The 6173-nt window shown below is 35.8% G+C and overlaps 1 pseudogene; it reads right to left on the bottom strand.

Annotated features, from left to right (window-relative positions):
- Positions 1-4404: 4404 nt before the first annotated feature.
- LOC123232843 lies at positions 4405-4560 on the bottom strand (annotated as a pseudogene).
- Positions 4561-6173: the final 1613 nt, after the last annotated feature.

Here is a 6173-nt window from a genome sequence, read left to right as displayed (position 1 = left end):
TTTCCTCATTTTCCAGTTTTTTGCCATCACAAAAAGTGCGGGTATAAATATTTTTGTACAAGTCTTTTTATCTATGATCTCTTTGGGGGGTACAAACCCAGCAATGGTATGGCTGGATCAAAGGGAAGGCAGTCTTTTAGAGTTCTTTGAGCATAGTTCCAAATTGCCAGCCAGAATGGTTGGATCAGTTCACAACTCCACCAGCAATGCATTAATGTCCCAATTTTGCCACATCCCCTCCAGCATTCATTACTCTCCCCTTCTTTCATTTTAGCCAATCTGCTAGGTGTGAGGTGATACCTCAGAGTTGTTTTGATTTGCATTTCTCCAATTATGAGAGATTTAGAACACTTTCTCATGTGCTTATTGATAGTTTTGATTTCTTTATCTTAAAATTGCCTATTTATGTTCCTTGCCCATTTATCAATTGGGGAATGTCTTGATTTTTTTATACAATTGATTTAGCTCCTTGTATATTTGAGTAATTAGACCTTAAAGATTTTTTCCCAGTTTGTTGTTTCCCTTCTGATTTCAGTTGCATTGTTTTTGTTTGTACAAAAGCTTTTTAATTTAATATAATCAAAATTATTCATTTTACATTTTGTAATTTTCTCTAACTCTTGCTTGGTTTTAAAATCTTTCCTTTCCCAGAGATCTGACAAGTATACTATTCTGTGTTCACTTAATTTACTTACAGTTTCCTTCTTTATATTCAAGTCATTCACCCATTCTGAATTTATCTTGGTGTAGGGTGTGAGATGTTGATCTCAACCTAATCTCTCCCATATTATTTTCCAATATCCCCAGCAGTTTTACCTCTGATTCTTAACTGTTGAGAGAAAGGAATGTAAGATAAAAGAAAAATGTAGTGAGGTGCTTTAGAGGAATATAGCACCAACAGACTTGTGTTTCACCTACCTGATTAAGCAATAAAACTCACATCTTTCACTGTGTGACCTTGGGCAAGTTACATCTGTCTAGGACCATAGTTTTATCATTAGTAAAATAAAAGTAGGTTGGGCTAGATGATTTCTTGGGTACCTTCCAACTCTTGCTTTATAACTCCTGGATTTTCTTTGACCCCATGATCACAAATTTTATATTTATATTTTAAAGCACCTGTGGTATGGAACTTCTTAGGAAATTACACACAACCCCATTCTTCTCCTAAATGAAATATTCCTAATGGAATATTCTTAGTGAAACAATGTGTAGTAGGATATTACAGAGTTCGTCTTTGCCAGTAATGGGTACTCCTCACCTGCTATCAGTATGTCCACAGATCCAGGGATGGCTGGCATGTGATGAATGCAATGAAAATATTATGGGCGAAACTTAGAACCTGCTTATCTGGGATCATTTACAATGATCTTATTGAGAAAAGGCGAACTTGAAAGGACAAGGAGATGGCAAGTGTGAAGTAGCAAAGTCAGAACTGGAGGATATGGAAGTAAGAAAGAGATCAAGAAGAAAGAAGAGAAAAACTGAATACAGAACCAGGTGGATTTCTTTGGGCTGTCTCTGATTTGCTAGGGCTAAAAAAAGTCTTTCCTTGGCTTACCTGGCATACTGTGGACCCCCTTTTCTCTCTTTAAATTGTATATTTTAAAATAATTTAGGATAATTCTTTCACTGAAATCCTTTCTAGCTTGGTCCAAATGAAGGAAATCTTATCAGTACTAAATAAGATTTCTAGAAAATAAGGTCTTCCCCTAAATCCTTTTCTCCTTTAGCCTTTGAAGCAACAGTACATTTTAGGTCCCCTTTCAACAATTCCATTTTGATGTGGAAGATAATTCTGTATCCTGCATTTTAGGTACAAGTTTATCAGAAATAATTTCTATTAATTTAGATTATTCTAAGTCTGAACCTTCTTCTGCTTGGGGAGTAAAAAGGCTAAATAAGTAGAGAGTTCTCTTGTGCCTTTGGCAATCTCTGTAAAACAAGCCATTTTGGAGTTTAGAGTATTTCTGAAAAGAGGAAATTTCATAGGCAAGACTGAGCAAGGCTCCAGTTAGGGTAACAATTCAGTTAACAGTTTGCTTCATCCAATATAGCAATAATCACATTCATTTTGGGGTGATCCTTGGGGAATCATTTTCTTAAAACCATTCAACCCCTCTCCAAGGATTCTCCTTTAGAGCTGGTCAGAGATAAACTTGAGAGATACTTCCATTACCTGAAGTAATCAGATTTCTTCCTTCTCTTAGGCTGTTTGCTACCCTAATCCAGTTAAAGCATTGGAAAGTTGCTCTTAAATAGGTCAATCAGGGGCCCCTTTCCCACATCCAATTACTCCCTCAGTTCTGTACCCAAGGAAAAGAAAGTTTCTCCCCCAACTTTCAAAATCCAATGTGCCTCAAAGAAAGTGATTAGGCCTTTGGCAAAAGAGGGAAAGATTCAATGGGAAACATTGCTTTTTATAAGTTTAATGAAAGTTTTATTTATTTAAGTAATTCTACAAAGGATCTTAGGCCTGATAATTGCCCTAATATTATTTTGTAAGATGTAGCCTAATGAGAGAATAGGAGGTTCATAGCATTTTGTCATACTGGGCAGTAAGGCTCCTAGAATGAAAAAGACTTTACTGTACTCGTACCAAGACAATCCACTATGTCAGACATAGAGACTTTTCAGCAGTTATTTACTAGGCAAGCTATTAATTCTATTTTTTTCTCTTTCTAGCTTATGGTACTGATGACTTGATACAGAAGGTACAAATAAGGAACTCATCTTTCTAGGACTGGAATTCCTACTTCTCACTCTAATTCTGTAATTTTTCTTATTTTCTGTGTTTTAAGTAAATATACTTTGGCTTTTCTATGATGTTGTGAGTTTTATCCTAGTTATGTCCTAAATTATATCCATCCATCTATCTATCTATCTATCTATCTATCTATCTATCTATCTATCTATCTATCCTAAGATTTTCAATTGTATAATGGTGGCTCATAAGCAGAAGTTTTGAATGTATCATTAATCTAAAGCTGGCAATTATTCTTACTCTCTCATTTTATGCATAAAGAAGGCATGGGCTGGTATTTTAAATGAATTACCTAAGATCACATTAGTAGTAAATTTCAGAAGTGAGATTTGATCCAAGTACTCTGGATTCTCTTTCTACTCTACCATCCTGCCACCCAAATGATAGACTCAAACCAATACAAGGAATCAAAATATGTCAGTGAAGTGCTATAAAAGTAATTTATTATATGCGTTACTGTATCTTAATAGATAACATTACTAAGGACCATCTAAAACACATATGTTGTATTATCTGTAGAATAAAGGATCTGTACTTATCATTTATACTTTTTTTCACCCAATTCCCTTTCTGAACAATAATGTTCAAGCTGTAACTAGAAGGTTATGTCAATGAATAAATAAACCAGTATTTATGAATCTGAATCCTCTTTAAAGTAATCTCTTTGGGTCCCTCTCAGAACTGTGCCATAGATAGCTCTTAGAGACTGGAGAGAGGTTATTGCATTTTCACCATGAGCATTTATATATAAAAGCTACAAACCTTGACTTGATTTATTGATTTTCCTGTCTTAAGAAAGTGATGGGGAAAATTTTAGCAATGCAGATTAAACTTAAAAGTGTGTCTTACATACCTTTCTCTACATCCTTTTCTTTTGTTTTTGAGATCCAGTTATTAAACATTTACCAGCACACCTCTGGACATTCTACATTAATTCCAGAAGCACTACCTCTGCTCAAAATATTCTTGGAATTTTTCTATGAGAATTAGCATCACACAAGAAAATCTACCCCCAAATTCTATAGATTTAAGTATTTTAAATTAAATATCTAATACATTAGATGCATTAAGTGCATCCTTTTCTAATCATAATTATTGCTTTTGATAAAGAACCAGGGAAACACAGATTAAAACTTAATTGGAAACTAAGTAACCAAATCTTAAAGAATCAGTGGATCAAAGAATATATTATATAAACTACATAATTTTATTAAAGAGAATGATAATGATGAGACAGCAAACTAAAATGTACAGGATGCAGGAAAATTGGTAATTGGAAGAAAATTTACCTTTTTAAAGGCTTACATCAACAAAATTGAGAAAATGCTGATCAATGAATTCAGTATGCAATTAAAAATTAGGAAAAGAACACATTTTAAAATCCTAATTAAACACCAAGTTGAAAATCCTAAAAATTAAAAGTGAGATTATTAAAATTGAATATAAGAAAACCATCCAATTAATAAATAAAACTAAGAGATGATTTTATGTAAAAAAACCAAATGAAATAGCAGCAGGTGTGAAACATTTAGAGTACAGTCAGACATTAAAGGTGCCAAGGTCATCCACTGCATCCTGAGCCATGATAAGTTGTCCTGACTTTTGTCTTGACACTAGACTTTTGATGACTCTGGAAGAGAGTGAGGTAGGTGATTTCATTCAATTCTGTCTCGCTAAATCCAATTCACCCACAAGTAAAGACTTTACCCCATGATGTCAATGGTCTTCTTCAAAATGAAGAATAAACGATAATTGAGATACTACACTTGATCTTAGCCAAAAGGCCAAGAAGAGATTAAACAATAATTGAGAAAAACAAAGTGGTGACTAAAATTTCTAAGCTGAAACCCAGTGCATTGTAGAGGAGTCCTTGTTGTTCTTCACATATACCATCTTCCTTCTTTGCACATTTGTCCCAAATTTCCCCAGAGCCTAGAATGCTCTTAATCTTCATTTCTATTTCTTGAGCTGCTGTTTTCCTTTGATATGTGACACTCTTTTTTTAAGGCATTTCCTTGTTCCCCCAACTATATGTACCTCCAAAATTACATTGGATTTCTTTTGTAGATTTCTATACATGTGCTTGTTGTGTCCTCAATTCAGATAAACATTTTTTGAAGGCAAGAAATGCTTCTCCTTTTACTCTTGCATTCCTAGCACAATGCCTGGCCCATAGAAGGTATTCAAAAACTACTTTTTTGTTTTGTTTTGTTTTTAAAGCTCTTGCCTTCCATCTTGGAGTCAATACTGTGAATTGGCTCCAAGGCAGAAGAGTGGTAAGGGTAGGCAATGGGGGTTAAGTGACTTGCCCAGGGTCACACAACTGTCAAGAAATACTTGTTGATGGATTGTTTGAACAAAGACAGGAGTAACAGATCATGGAATGACAGAATCAGAGCTGGGACAGACAAGAGAAATCATCTAGCCTAACCACTTCATTTTATAGACAGGGAAAATGAAATTTCAGAGAGGGAGAGGTTAAAGCAGCACAAGATAGAAGTGACAGACCCAAAATTTGAACCAGGGTCTTCAAACTACAAACCCAGCATCTTTTCTACTGTATCTCTCTGCATAGTTTTTTGAGTCAATTAAAAAAACCCCAACAAACCTTGGGAAATAAACTTCACAGTAAAGGGAACTCTAAATCATTATAAATACCACAGATACAATTTTGGCTGTAGGAGCCCCTGTGATGTCCGTGATTCCATATGGATGGAATGATCTCATTGCATCCCCTCTCTAGGGCTTTGTGAATGGACTCTAGCCCTGGCCTAGTCAGATCCACTTATTGTATGTAGCAGCTCTTCTCTCCTTAATTCCCTAAAGTATATTGCAGGGTGGTCTTGGCTAATAGCTGAAGAATTAAAATCATTGATGTTGACACATGTGGAGGAACCCTCAGAACAGAAAAGCGGTCCCCTAACTGTGACCTCGTAACCCCACAGTTAATTGGCCTTGACAGGAAGCCCTCATAGGTCTGACTCAGGCTCCTCTGAGATCTGTTGGAACACAATTTCAGACTCTGACCTGAAGAGTCACAGTGCATTGTGTCAGCTTCCTGCTGTGAATCGACGCCATCTAAGTGATGGTTGAATTGCTGTGTCTTGGGTCTCAAATAATCAGAGCAGATGCTTCTTTGTGAAGATTACCATTCCCAGGCTCTGTCTTTACAGCCAAGATGAAAGGGGGGGCTGGCTTGTATTTTCTAGATTGCTCAGGCAACAAACAAACAAACTGAACCGAACTTGGACTACGTGCAGCTCTGCGCAGGTGATTTCCCCCTGAGCCCCCAACAAGATGTCCTGCAAGTAAATAATGAATCACATTTCCCTCTCATCTCTAGTGCCTCAAAGTTTTTCATTGCTTGTTAACAAGACCCCATTAGGGAAGTTATAAAAGATACATTTAT

This window comes from Gracilinanus agilis, chromosome 1, assembly GCF_016433145.1.
Source record: "Gracilinanus agilis isolate LMUSP501 chromosome 1, AgileGrace, whole genome shotgun sequence".
Taxonomy (NCBI): Eukaryota; Metazoa; Chordata; class Mammalia; order Didelphimorphia; family Didelphidae; genus Gracilinanus; species Gracilinanus agilis.
Note: the sequence above shows the minus strand (reverse complement) of the source record. Positions and strands in the feature narration are given on the sequence as shown.